The 14,679-nt window shown below is 40.5% G+C and overlaps 1 protein-coding gene and 1 long non-coding RNA gene across 4 annotated transcripts in view; one reads left to right on the forward strand and one right to left on the reverse strand.

The window, feature by feature from the left end:
* arhgef4 (Rho guanine nucleotide exchange factor (GEF) 4) overlaps positions 1-14,679 on the reverse strand; it is a 139,152-nt gene that overhangs the window by 21,556 nt on the left and 102,917 nt on the right. The window lies entirely within an intron of this gene.
* On the forward strand, positions 12,209-14,522 carry LOC121887957. 2 transcript variants are annotated; one of them, XR_006093099.1, is made up of 3 exons: positions 12,209-12,289; positions 12,706-12,813; positions 14,008-14,522. It is a non-coding gene; the product is annotated as an uncharacterized LOC121887957 (long non-coding RNA). The 2 variants fall into 2 exon arrangements; XR_006093100.1 differs by having other exon boundaries at positions 12,215-12,289; positions 12,743-12,813.

Raw genomic sequence — 14,679 nt, forward strand, 5'->3', positions numbered from 1 at the left:
CCATCAAATAACCAGACCACATTGACCTAGTCAGGCACACTGGCTAACACAGGCTGTGACATCATCTCATCATCTGACCACCCCCCTGCTGCTGGAAAGGACTTCAGTGTCTTGGTACTGTATGAGCAGGGGTAATGCACCCTCTTAACTTAATTAATATCTATTATTTCTTTGTATTGAACAGACATCAATCACACTTCCCTACCGGTCCTTTCAGGTGACACAGTTTGACCTGAGTGTGACTGAGTGACCAGACTGTGATGGGTGGCTAGCCATGTTTTGGGCACCTTGAGATCATTTTGGCTGCCTTTTGTGTTTGAACTGCATCCCAAAAAATAATCACCCCCTACTCACGTCAAATAAGAACAGGCATGATCGAGACTGAGAGGACACTGAGTACGGTAGACTCATGCAACGACAGATCACTGATGATTGACAAATTCTTACATAAGGACACTGTTCATGTAAGTGAACACTTATATTAATGTAACATTATCCAAAAGACTTGAAGATGATACATTTTTTTAATATAAGTGTACTTTGGGGTTCACTTAAACTTAAGATGATAAAACAGAACACTGTATTTTAGGACTGTTAATAAAGTAAAGTGTTTACTATTGTCTAGAAGCAGACATATTTGCAACCAAGCTGCAGGTGTGTGTGCTACAGTATTTTGATAAATTATCATCATATCCCACTTCAGACTTTATTATTTTATATGAGCATACATTGAACAGACAAAAAACAACTGTCCTAAACAAAAAAGGCTACTTTTATGACAGTTCAGCAGATTTGAGGCTCTGATTGGGCTATTCAAATCTGGCAACACTCATTACATCATAATCAAACAGCATTCAAATCAAGTGTGAGGTCAGTTGTGTTGAACATATAGGGGATAAGGATTAAATAATACCAAGTTGGTTCCTGAAAATATTTAGTAACTACTCATCTCTATGTAAGAACTAGTTTGAGCGGTGCAACCTGTTTTAACTTGGTGATGTGGAAATCTCCACTTAGTAGATAATCACATCTTGACTAGGCTGAGTTTAAACTTGCTAACAGTGCTTACTGACTCTTGAACATCATTCCAGGGATTATAGACATTTATAGTCTTCCAGCATTTGTTGCATTGTTGTCAGAGGTCTCAGAGCACCCAGGGGTCAAACAGCTCCCTGCCAATGACTCATATAAATGCTTACAAGTTGTAACCATGGAGATCTTTCCCATCACTACCTTCCCTGGTACATGAACTCATCATGATCCACTAGACTACACAACATACTTTGGACTACGATGACAACAAGGTACAAAACAATACACTTCTTCAGTGTACAGGTTTGATGTCAGATATTATCATCAACATCTACTCCACATATCTACCGTATATGATGGATATAAACTAAATACTTGTGACATAAGAAAAATTTGAGATAATATGGGCATAAATATGAGCGGTCTCATTCCATGATATTATCAGGCTTCCACAGACCAGGCTTTGTGTTTCCTAATCATATTTCTAATCACAGAAACATCCTCTGAAGTGTCTGAACTCACACTTTTTGGCTACCTGGCTGATGAGCTAAAAATACACTCGCTGTCACACCTCATCATAGGCGTCACCCTCAGCTGCCCTGCCGACAGCTGTTGCCAGGGAGGACGTATCCGTGGTGACAAATCACCGTGGAGACAGAGAGACGGATATAATGAGAAAGCACACAGAGCCCCTTGGGCGATGAGGAAAAGATGCTCTTGGAAAACAAGACTCGGCTATTAGAGAGCGCACGTTACATGCGCCGGAAGGGGGGGGGGGACGTGTTTTAAAAATGAGTCAGACGCTATTTTTTTTCACTTCACTGAACGAGGACAATGAGCAGTGCTCCACAGTCAACATCTGCCACAGCATACTGAAAGTATTGTGCTCTTCTGAACACATACAGCAGCATCATACACATCATATAACACTATACGACATTTCCATCACTGCCAACATCAGGACCATGGAAGTTGCGAATGCTGCCCTCATGGGGGCAGTGTAGGACCCCCTGACTGGTGGTGTATGACGCTGTGGAGAGATGGAGGAGCTCCAGGTATTGGGTGGCCTTTATTCGTGATTTTCTGCAGTCTGGCTTACAGCGGCATGGAGGGGTTAGAGGAGGGACACCACACGAATTCTCTGCTTTAGGGCACCTCAACAGCAATGGCATCATTTAAATATCATTCACTTCAAATTTTATTTGTAAAGCACCATTTCATACAAAAGCAGTTCAAAGTCCTTTACATGATAATAAAACAAAATGAATGAACACACATATATATATATATAAAACAATATAGAGGCCCAGGTGGATTCCTTTCAGGCAATGCTTTACTAAATAAAATGGTCTTTACTTTGGAGTATGGCTAAGATGAGCAGGCAAACTGTTCCATTCTATTTCTCTCTAACCGGACATTGAAAATGCTCTGGTGCCTTGTGACCGGAGGGATCTGCTGGGATTGTGCACTGAGAGCACTCATATGTACTGTGGAGCTTTGTATACCAAAATGAGGATGTTAAATTGTATTCTGAAAGCAACGGGTAGCAATTGGAGGTTTCAGAGGACCAGAGTGATATTTTTGTCCTGGTTAGAACTTGTGCAGCTGCGTTCTAAATAAGTTGCAATATATGAGTCGGAAGGCCCAAAAACAAGGGATTGTCCGGCCTGCTGATGACAAATGCATGCATTTCTCTGAGTTAGATTGGGGAAGAAAGCCCCTGATTTTGAAAATATTTCTTAGTTAGTAAAAAGTGACTATAAGCTTTGTTCATACACACACGCACATTTCTATAGGTACTATAATCTGTGAGTATGTGTACATAAACATGTTCCACACATGCACACCAGAAAACAAGATGACAAGAACATTGTAACATCCATTAAAAGATAGATTTGAGATCAAAATATTTTTTGGCCAGCCTTTAAACATTAAAGGACCACTTTCTCTATCTATCTGAATTAGGGATATAATGTGAAAAACAACAACAGTTTTTTTTTTAATATTCCCTATGTCTCTGGGGCGCAGCTGCAAAATCTGTTGTTACTCCAGCACCAGCACTGTCATTTGACACATACAGTGGCATACAATAGTTAGGGAGGGAAGAACTACAGGCTATTGGGAGTGGTGCCTTCAAGGACGATCAAATGTGGGTCTCCCAAAACACTCCGCCTACCATGTTACACCAGCGAAAGGGAAAAGTAAACACTGAAATATCGTACCACTAAATATTTTTAAATATCAGTATATTTGGAAGAAAACTAGTTTCATAGTACAGGCCAAATATCTAGCTGTGGAATCAGACACAACACAGTGTGGAAGAGGAAGCGACCACCGGACTGGAGCTACGTTGCAGCAGCAGGCACCATTTTCAAAAATAATTGCACATTTCTACAACATAGGTGACCTGGTTTTAAGAGACCATCATATTCACAGCAGTGAATTTTCCCTTTAACTGAGAATCTTCAAAATAACAGTAGACAACAAAAACAGAAACAGCGAAAAAAGACACAAAATACTATTACAAAAACAAAACCTACTGCATAACTACAAAAAACTCTTAAACTCTTCAATCTTCATTCATTCATTCTCACATGTTTTGAAAGTCTCTTTCTGTTTCCAAAGGAACTTGATATCTCTTCCTCTCGATCCAGGATACATAAACTAAAATAATCAAGCTATTAAAAGTACATTGTGACATAAGGCCTGTCTATAAGACAGTAGCACAATATTAGCTGACAATGCAGGACCTGCCTTATAGTAGGTGATACTATACTTAGTACTACTTCAGTGCCACAAACTTCCTAAAAAAATCCAATTAATTAAAAGAAGCCTGAAAAAAGAAGAAGTGAAGTTTGGGCTTTAGGGCAGTTGCCAAGACTGAACCACTGATGAATCAACACACTTTATAAAAGAAGTTTAGAAGTTGCCAGTTAATCTACAATTCCATCATAACAAAGCAACACTCAACTAACAGCTGTTGATGACAAGCACAGCTGTTAGATGTTCATGAATTACAACACTTAGTAGTTTTTTCCTGGCACTTTTAAAAATGTTAAGAAATTAACATTTCCAGACATTGCCATTCACCACAGCCCCTTATATTTAAAAATAGAGATGTTTTGCTCTCCAAACTGACAGGGTTACAACATCATTTCTACATTTAACTCATGCCTGAGTGATCTTGTTTTAATATTATATTTCTCATTGTGATTTATTCAGGCTAAACCCTGCCATGTAGCTAAGGCAACTAAACAATTTGATGGAAGGCTTCCTCTCTACTGTACTATCATCCACAGAGAACAAAAGCAATCAGTGTCACCTATTGAACAGCAGCAGCTTCATACAGGCCACCATGTCACTCACAGCAGGGAGGGAGAACTAAATTGCACTGCTTACTGTTTGCCTCTCGCTCGGCTGGTCAGCCTGTCCTTGAGAAATGTGTGTGTGTGTGTGTGTGTGTGTGTTATGACTAAGATGCTGATGTGATCACAGAACAGAGCACTGATTTAAATGGGTTTTGTGTGTGTAACCACAGTGAGCTGAAGCTGAGGCAAAGCATGTTAGTGTGTGAGTTTGGACTGTAGCATTTAATCATCCTGAGCCTCTGGATGTGGGTTAGCCATATTAATGGATCAGATTTGTCTGCATGGAGAACATTCAATACTCACTGGCACGAGTGTGCCAGTGTGTTTGTGTTTGTGTGTGTGTGTGTGTGTGTGTGTGTGTGTGTGTGTGTGTGTGTGTGTGTGTGTGTGTGTGTGTGGTGAGCTGAGGAATTCAAGCGTAATGGTTGCATTTTCAGTGGTTGTGTGTGTGCTGCTGGCAGCAGCGTGGCACGTGTCTACTGGCAGCACGTGACTGGACAGCCTTGTACGACTGGCTGCCCCCAACCACTTGGCCTGCTAACCGGGACGATGGAGAGAGGGGGAGGGAGGGTGGATGGATGGAAGGTCACAAGGCTACATGTTAGACTAAACTAACTTTGTGCTGTTTATTACTCTACCTAAAAGGATAAGGCTGACAACATTTATCCTTGTCAACAAATCTCATGCAAAGCTAAATCGACAATGAACTGATCTATTAACAAGTAAAACCACTAATAACACGTCAAAGAATCACACTATTGCACTGGATGACATGTTCCTTCATTACCATTAACATATAAAGTCCTCCAAATGTGGATTACTCTGCCACTGAAAATACTGCAGTTTCCTACAATTGTACCATGTCCTCCTGTTTTGAGTTATGTTTGATAAAAACTACAGTGACCAACTGTTTTGGGAAATTAAAGACCCTTTTTAAAAATGAAAGCATATATTTGTTTTTAAAGATTTCCATCTTCAGGAGGAAACAATGGGCCTAGGGCTGAGAGCCACAGGCAGGATAGGGAAGTCAGACAGTGTTGAGAAATGGACCAAGACCATGTTCAGACACAGATTAAACAAACAAGATACACTATGTGTTAATTAGAAGTTGTGTGGGGTTTATGAGTCCACCACCATATTTGACACAGAGATACAGTATGAAATTGATATTCATTTCACTCAAATATATCCCCATGTTCTAAAGTAGTCTTTTTCTCATTGGTCTTCACTGGACCTGACTGAGTGAAAGTCCCGGCAGTGAGTTTTCTTTTTCTGCTGCTCTTTCCCTCCCTGTCATTTCATACTACCTCACTCTCTCCATACAGATTTTCTATCACTCTGAAATCCCCTTGTACTGTATCTCATTTCCCACTTTATGCTTTACCCACAGTCATTTGCCTTTCATTGAAAATAAGCATGGAATATGGGCTGGATGGTTGTCAAAACACTGTTACATGCTTATCAGTGCCTGACACATGCTGCATATGTAGTGAAGTGAATGTAATGGGGAGTCAGCCTGGGAGCAGTCCCGGTCCACAATGTTGCTGTTTCAGACACGATCCCCAAAACAACTACAGAAATGCTACTTGATGCATCACAGATCAGACTTTTAAGACGTCTAACCTCGCATGCTACTAAAAGTTAAAAACAAAATGAAAGCAACGTGAATTCCTTCGGTGTGTCATAGCTGTCAGATTTTATGACCATGATCTAAATTCAAATATGCCAGTTTATGACAACCATTTGGTAGGTCTCACAAAACAAAGAGCTGTAAACCAACATGCCCTTACACTCATTACTAGATTCTTACTCAGATTTGCTCAGCACAAATCAAACAGGTTAGAAATAAACACCCAGCTTATTTGTTTGGAAGAGAAAAGAAAGGGAAACTAAAATCACGACACAAACTGTCTGTTGTAAACATCCATCTCAGTTCACAGACCGACTCCCTGCTTCACCTTTGACCTGCTGTACTACAGCTCATTTATTATACTTGAATACATTAAATCTAACCTGATGCGCCAGATGGTTTGTTACACAGAACCATCTGAGGAGCCATCGTTGGAAACTGATTGGAAAAAGGTAGGCGATTTCAAAAAATACTTGGCAGGTGATTGGATGAACCATCTGTCTATCACCATCTTACCTTGCAAGGCAGCTGGATTCACGATGCTGACTGTGAATCAGCATCAGCATTGTGAAGTGCATAACTTGAAGCCTGACAAGATGGATTCTCTTGTGATCTCGTAATCTTGTGATCTCGTGAATCCTGCTGCCTCGCAAGGTAACATTAAATCTGATATGTTTAAGAAACAGTTCAGTAGGGAAACTGGGTAAAGTGTTACATGTGTCCTCCACTCAGTACAGTGTAATACTACCACTGCTTAATACTTCTGTTATAGGGAATGACAGATTGGAGTCAGGCACCTTGCCAAACGTTCCTTCAAGGTGACAGAGATGCCTGCCGGCCAGTGCCTCAGCTGCCACTTCCCTACAGCTGAGTGGGCAGGCTACTCACACTCTTAACACACTCCACACACACACACACATTCATAGATGAACTTTTCCCCTTTTACTCAAACAGCAAATCCATCTATCTAAAGTGAGGAGAAGAGGATTCTTTGATACCTCAGGGTTTTAATCTCAAGCTTCAGTTAATGGGAAGGGATGAGGATTTTTTAAGTGCTGAAGGTTGTAAGTTCACCTCTCCACAGGGACCCTGCTGTGCCCTCAGACCCACATGTGCCAACGTGGATAAAATCCAATTAGAAAAATTGATTTTCGCCACCTTGCTCCTCCAGGAGTGCAGTAACAAAGCTGAACAAATTTGGAATTGGAAAATAAGGTGGCTGAAAATGCAAGAAATTTTTCATCATGCATGGAAATGTGATGAGGTAATGTGTTTACTGTGAGAGCCAACAGCTGGAACACCTGTGCACAGACAGAGGGAAGAAATACGTGTCTCTGCAGCAGAAGCTATACACACACAAACACACACACACACATACACACACACACACAGGAGCTGTCACTGGATCCTTCAGGGTGACCTTGAAGTGTTTCTCAACAGTGCAGATAAATTAAAGGTAAAGTTCACTCTTAAACTCTGTTTGTAGCAAAACAACATGGCTGATTGCTTGAGAAACTACCCACTGTGCTGTAGCTTCTCACAAGACACCAAAAGCTCCATCATATAAACATAAAATAAACACAAATACAGACATAAAGACCAATGTGTAAAGAAAACTCATTCACATAGACCAGTATCTCAATGTGAGACCAATTAAAAATGACAGGTCAGTTGGGGAGGACCTGCCTGCTGAGAGCATCTTATCAGTGAGGAGGAGGATAGAGAGAGTGGGTGCAGCAGGTTCAGGGAGTACTTGGGGCCAGTGTGTACAAGGAGTGGATGATGAGAATCTCACTCCGACTTCTGACCATAACAGACACTGCTAATGCAACAGAGGTCAAAGGTCACTGACAGGAGTCAGAAGAAAGATCAAGGAGGACATTCACATCTGACACCAGAGAGCATCTTTGAATACAGACAGGAGTTACCATCCCATCTGATAACATCTGAACCATCTCCATAACAAATAAGCAAGCTTCATCTGCTGATAAAGACAGAGAGATACAGTTGAAAGCTCCAGAAAAAGCTGGGAAGTGCTAACATTATTTTGTTGTGTAAAATATGTACTCAATATGGTAAGAAGTATTAACCTCCCCCATTACTAGATGTCTAGTCTCCCACACTGGACTGGAATGACATCTGTACTCAGATATTGAACTAAATAATAATACATCTTAAATGAATAATAAAACTAACTGAAGAGTCTTGGGCAAGGAGGAACTTTTCCTGTATTGATGTGGACACCAACTAGCAGATATTGTTGAAGCAGGCCAGTTTCAGCACCGTTTATAGACAAATACACAAGTCTAACAAGCAAGTGCAGAAACCCAGGAGAGGTAGCAAGGCTTTTAGATAATCACATCTGTGATGTGGAGGTCTGGAGGAGAGACACTATCAAAGAGACAAGGAGGGGTCTCACATGGACATTTTCCAATTCCAAATTTCTCCCACTGTGGCCATCTCCTCCTCCATCCAATATTCCCCACATCTCTCCATTTTCTGTCATCCTGCTGCCACCAGCTGGGCCTGACAACCCACTTGTGTTTTAGTCTGTGACTGTTGGTGGTGGTGGGGTGGGGGTAAAGGGTTGTAGGGGTGTAACTGACTAGATCAGACTAAACTAACATCACATTTCAAATTCCTCAAGCATACAATTTTACCTGCAAGTTTTTGGGACAATTTCTCATATCCTTTTCTTGTGAATATTTTGTCCCTTGTTGAGTGTAGCTTTTTATCAGGCAGTAGCCTTCTCTTGCCAGCAACTGATCATTTGAAGCAGCCAAGAGATAAATCAGATCAGTAGCATCCATGAAAATGGACATTTTTTTACTCTAGGAATTCACGGAATTAACACAGATCCAGCTACATGAAGAGACATGTCATAACATGCAATCACCTGTTGCCAGAGCATAGACCACATCTCTATCTGGTATTCACATGTAATGTGTATCTTGATGTGTAACCTGGATATTGAATACTTATCATGTTCCTTTCCATTGACACCGGGTATCAAGAGTTCTTGTTATCTCCACCGAATGACCAGAGCTAAACATGCAAATATAGGTCAACAAACATGGTGCATCTCAGGTCAAGAAAAGTGTAAGGTGAGGGTCACATGACACATAGAGACAGCTTAAGGCTTGCTAAGAGCACTAACATTACTGAAAATAATCAGAGCACTGTACCTGGCTGAGTTCTGAACCCAGTGTACATCAGACCACCTCTAGACAATCCAATCACATTCAGCTTACAACGTATTCTGTGTGCATTTACACCAACATTAAGATGAGTTTTTCCTGATAAGATATAGATATGTAGTATCCTAAATAGTGGTTTTAAACTTTGGGGGAATGCAGGAACAGATCTACTTACCTGCCCTATACACTAATCAAGTTTTTACCATAGCTTACCCTTTGCTAGAATGAGGTTCATTGGGTCGGCCTGTTGCTTCTCACTGAAAAGACTTATTTTTTTCTCACAAGTATTCCATGCATGTTTCCACACTTTTTACTCATGATGGGGAAATGTGGGGAGTGCAGAGGAAATTATTCATAAAAAGTCTGATAGCATTTTCAGAAGCTCATCAGGCTACAAGTACTTACAAACTACTTACAAATTTCATTGCTGAGAAACTGCTATCCTGCCACCAGGACAAATAAATCCCCTTACCAGCAGCACCGCTGTTGGGACACAGGCATATTTCTACATTTCATGCACGTTCCAGAATCCTGCCACAGGTGCAGGGGGGTGCTGAATTAATGATGAGACTGCAGTCTCACAATGTCCACAGACATTTCTCTTCTTTTTCCTGTATGGCCACATGTTTTCAACACTCAGTAAAGTGACAGGAGAATTTCAGGGGTATAAGAATCATGTTGATGTGACGTTCTGAAGCTAAGTCCTGCCGAAACAACAGCAAAAAGCTATTTTGGGGGGTATTTCATCATTCCAATTGCTTTTCTGTTCCTTTTATTCATCTGGGATGAATATGAGTTTAAGCCACCAGGGTTCCCATTATACTTTGGGTGCTGTAAACTGGAATTACAATGTTGCCAAGCAGTCAGTCTGTGTTAGGCTTTGGTAAAGCTTGAGCACAAAGACTATTCTGTTTTGTTGAGGGAAAGATCATGGTCACAGTGAAAAGAAACCAACATTGACTGCTGGTAGGAAAGAAACAAAGCAGTGTCCCATGTCAAAGTTACACATTTTGTTGACTCATCCACTGCAGTGCCATGCTACTTTCAACACATAAACACATGTCATAATAGAATAAATGACTGAGGCTGTTGTGTCAAAGGTTACTCCACCCTGTAGCATGATTGAGCGTATAAAGCGTACAAACAAAAACACAACACAGTAACATATTCATCAGCTTATGCACTAGGAATTCTGTGATGTGAACTGGTTTCTGGATGGTAAAACTACAGAAGCAGGAGACATGTGGTAGCTCGTCCATCGTACTGTTAGGGGGATGTCAGAGAGGCTGGCTGGAGGAAAGTTAATAGGTTCTCTGTTGTGGCTGGCCACATCAAACAAGTCCTAAATCACAGAGAGTAGGATCAATGAGGATCATCAGCACAGGCACCAGTATTTCTGTGTGTATTGATCTGCACCAAAATGACTTTTGGAGGTGCAGCCACATACACACAGACACCACAGCGAGCTTATCGGCTTCACTGTCGCTGTGTGCACTGAATCTACAACCAACACTGGGATACGCAAACACACTTTCATATTTGGGTTTGGTCCTTTGTAGGCACAATGAGAAGTGAGTGGCTGCATTTTTTATAACTGCAGCTCTGTAACCATATGGTGCAGTACTGATGCCTGGTTGAATATATCCCAGTGGTGCTTATTGAAATTCAAGGCAGACTTTGTATGAATTGTGTTCGGAAGAATTCAGCCAGTCAGGCCTGAGGGGGATGATAGAGGGAGGTGTGAGGAGAGAAAACACACACTCTGCAGTGTAGACAGGTGTGAAGATGTTACTGAAGATAAATATTATACATCATGAGGTCTCTATGCTAAATGCTAAATCTTAATATCGTACTCATAAAAAACAGAGAAAAATAATTCTGCAGAAGGAAGCAGGATGCCTTTTCACATGCACACATATTATACATGTATTGTAGAATAGTGAGTGACAATCATATGTGCCACTGGCAACATGAACACAGATAAAAGGAAGCCGCATTATGGGGAGAATACCATGTTTTCTATGCTTTTAAAACACTGCAGACATCATCGGTCTATACTCAGCACAGCCTGAGGTGTTATTGGATATGAAAGTGAGGCACTCAGACCAGTGACTCTGACCTCTATAAAACAATAATAATCAACTTTATGTAACTTTCTTCTTTTTTTCCAGACAGAAAACACAAGGGAACAAGACTAAGAGTCTACAGCCATGCTAGCAGCTCTGTGAGACTGCACTTATGCAAAGTGGTGCTTTGAGCTACATGCTAACATGCTACATTTGACAATGCTAACATACTGATGCTAAGCAGGTATAATGTTTACCATGTTCACCATCTTAGTTTAGTGTGTGTTAGCCTAATAACATTTGTTATACACAGTTTGGTGCAGCTGAGGCTGATGGGAATGTCACTAGTTTTGCGGGTATTTGGTCATAAACCAAAGTATTGTACAAATTAAGATTTTGATCACCAGTGATTACAAGGATACATAATTATTAATAACCATGTTATGTTCAATATCATATCCCATCATGATTAAAACCAGACACTGGTGTGTATTTAAACAGACTACCTGACAGATGATGCTGATGACATGACAGACTAGAAGTTAGTGAAACTGATTCATGATTATTAGTTAAGATAAGTTTACTTATAGGTTTCATTGTAGAGAATGGGGACACTGCTAAATACATCACAACACCTATTAAGGTATTCAACTGAGCAAATTTTATCTACTGATGAATATAATAAGAATATTTCGACAGCTGTGGGAAAAGCAATGAAGTGGACCTTGTGTTAAGATTATTTTGTCAAAGTATTGAGTAATGTTTCTTACATGTCTGTATCCATAACCTCATGTCACTAACTGATAAAGTCAGTCAAAAGCATATGACTGTGAGAGGTCGTTTTTCTCAGTCTAGTCAGTCTCTAAATGCCTCATGTTCAGAGAGAGAAAACTTGACATGACATGGTCAGATTAACATAAACCAACTTGGCTAACTCGGATTAAGCCCATGGGATGTGGCTGAAACCTCCGGTAAAACATCTATTAAACTGACTGAGTGAGTAATTTTGCGTCACGCAACTATTTTCCAGTTAAAGAATGAACCTTTAAGCTCAACTTGGTTAATATTCTAAATAAAGGTTTAAGTGTTGCACTTGAGTTAGCTTGTTCATCCTGCTTCCAGTCTTAAAGCTAAGCTAGGCTATTCACATCCTGACTCCAGCTCCATACTTAACACACAAACATGAGATTGATGTCAATCTTCTCATCTCACTGCCAGAGAGAAAGAAAATTAGCGTAATTCCCATGTTATATCTAATTTATATTGACCTATAACTTCAACAAAGATATATTGAACATTAACACAAATTAAAAGCTATTACATTTTTCAAAAAATTGTTGGCCTTTGAAAACCACTTCCTGTTGGAAATTCAGTTGTATATTTAGAGTCTCCTGTTTATGCATTTGTTTCAGTTGTTTGTGTCTTGGCATTTCCTTGACTCTGACACAGAGGTCAAGACAAACTTCTGATTCCCTGCGGCTGCTTCACTGTACCCAAGATGGACAAACACAGCTGCAAAGGTCAGATTGTGATTGTAGGATGGAAAAAGATGGTTAACTGTTCAGCTAGTCCTCCCACTGGGAAGGGGTGGGACACAGCGAGCACACCGCGAAAACGCTGACAATAAAATATGAAAATAAAATCTGGGTGGTAGTCTGATGATGGAGAGATGGCCTCATTTTCTGCCGATAACAAACAAGCAGCGGAGAAGCATCTGTGTCAGCATTTTCTGCCTCATTACTGTTTCCCTCTGACTTGTAGGCTAAAACTTAGAAACAATCATCAAACAAGGAACAGAAATAATAGCAGTCCATAGGCTCAATGGCAAACAGACAGCAGATTTATGAGGATATATCAGAGGGTTTTCTTAAGTGATTCACGAAAACAGAGCATATTTATCTCCAGTATCATCTATCTTTAACTCCACTACTGTTTCTTGTGCTAACAGCCATTGTAATGAACAACATGGGTGACACAAACCAATAATAGTGTTCCTGCATGGCTGTATCATGGGTTTCAGTATATAACACTTCCTCTAGTTGATGGATTCCTTATGAAGAAACTAGTATAAAATGTCAACTCTATTGGATTGGTATGTTGTCCCAGAGAGCCAAGATACTCAGTGAGACATTTTACAGTGAAAAACAAACAAAAAACAGAGGCAGACAAACATCTGCTCTCTGTGAACACCATACTGTACCAAAACTGGTCACAGCATCCACTGGGAAGAGTTCAAAGGTCATTGACTAGAGAAAGATCAAGGAGGCTCTATAAAAACTAGTAAGTGGACCTAGAATTCTGATGATACAATTTCCCAGGTCAAGAATTAACTTTTCTGTTCTACTCCCAGTTCCCAGTTTGGCAATGATAGCAGGCCATCATGTGTTGTGAATTTTGGTGGTGCGCTGACTCTTTTCTTTACATTTGTTTCATGGATTCCATAGTCAAGTTAGTCAATACAAGGAGTGGATAAGATGGATAGAATTCTCTATCACAGCAGATAGAATCATCTCATGCTTTATATCATCATATTGCCCAGCCTTGCTTAAAAGTCTTAAATAAAAAGTCTAGATATAATGTGTTTTTGAGACTTTTGTCCATTTGTCTGCCCTGTAGTACAGCTTCATATACATCTGTCAATCATAAAGAGCCCTGAATTCCTCTCATGTCATCTTCACTTGTTTCTCTGCTAATTCATTTCCTTTGCTGGACAGCTAACCAGCTCCTGACCATACATGGCTGCAGTGAGAGGGACAGCTTCTGATACTGTAAGCCTCGCCCAGCGGCTCTGGATTTACCACATACTGATGGGATTGCTCACTCCACCTCCAGACCTGCTGGCTTCTTTGGCCCTGAAATCTCTCTTCCACCTTCTCTGTGCACTGAGCCTCCATCCTCTGCCTGTGTGTCTCCTCCTGTGTGAGCAGTTGTCACTCCTGTCTGACTCACCTTCATATGTTCACTCTTCATAGCAGTCCCTTCTAGCTCGCCCCTTTTACTCACTTTGGGGCCTGTGCACCATTTTAGAAACAGCCCAAACACCACCACCATTACCTTTTACAATTCCAGCTACTCAGAGAGGGAGGGCTGTGCTCTGAACACACTGAGCACTCAGCCAGCATTTTCATTTTCTTCTGAAGCCGGAAAAACAAAGGAAACCATATTATATTGGTTCTGTCAGATTATCTTTGTTATGAAGATGCTACAAAATAACAGGAACACCTTACAATTTAATGCAATATCCAATAAAAAACACTGCAAATGTATATATTGTCTGCTGCTTGTGTTTTGGTTTATTGTAACTTTTGTTTGTTTTTAGAAGCTTTTTATGTCCTTTTCAAAGAATGACATAAATGTATGTATATGCACGTTATTGACATTAAAAT

The sequence above is a fragment of the Thunnus maccoyii genome, chromosome 21 (assembly GCF_910596095.1).
Source record: "Thunnus maccoyii chromosome 21, fThuMac1.1, whole genome shotgun sequence".
Lineage (NCBI taxonomy): Eukaryota > Metazoa > Chordata > Actinopteri > Scombriformes > Scombridae > Thunnus > Thunnus maccoyii.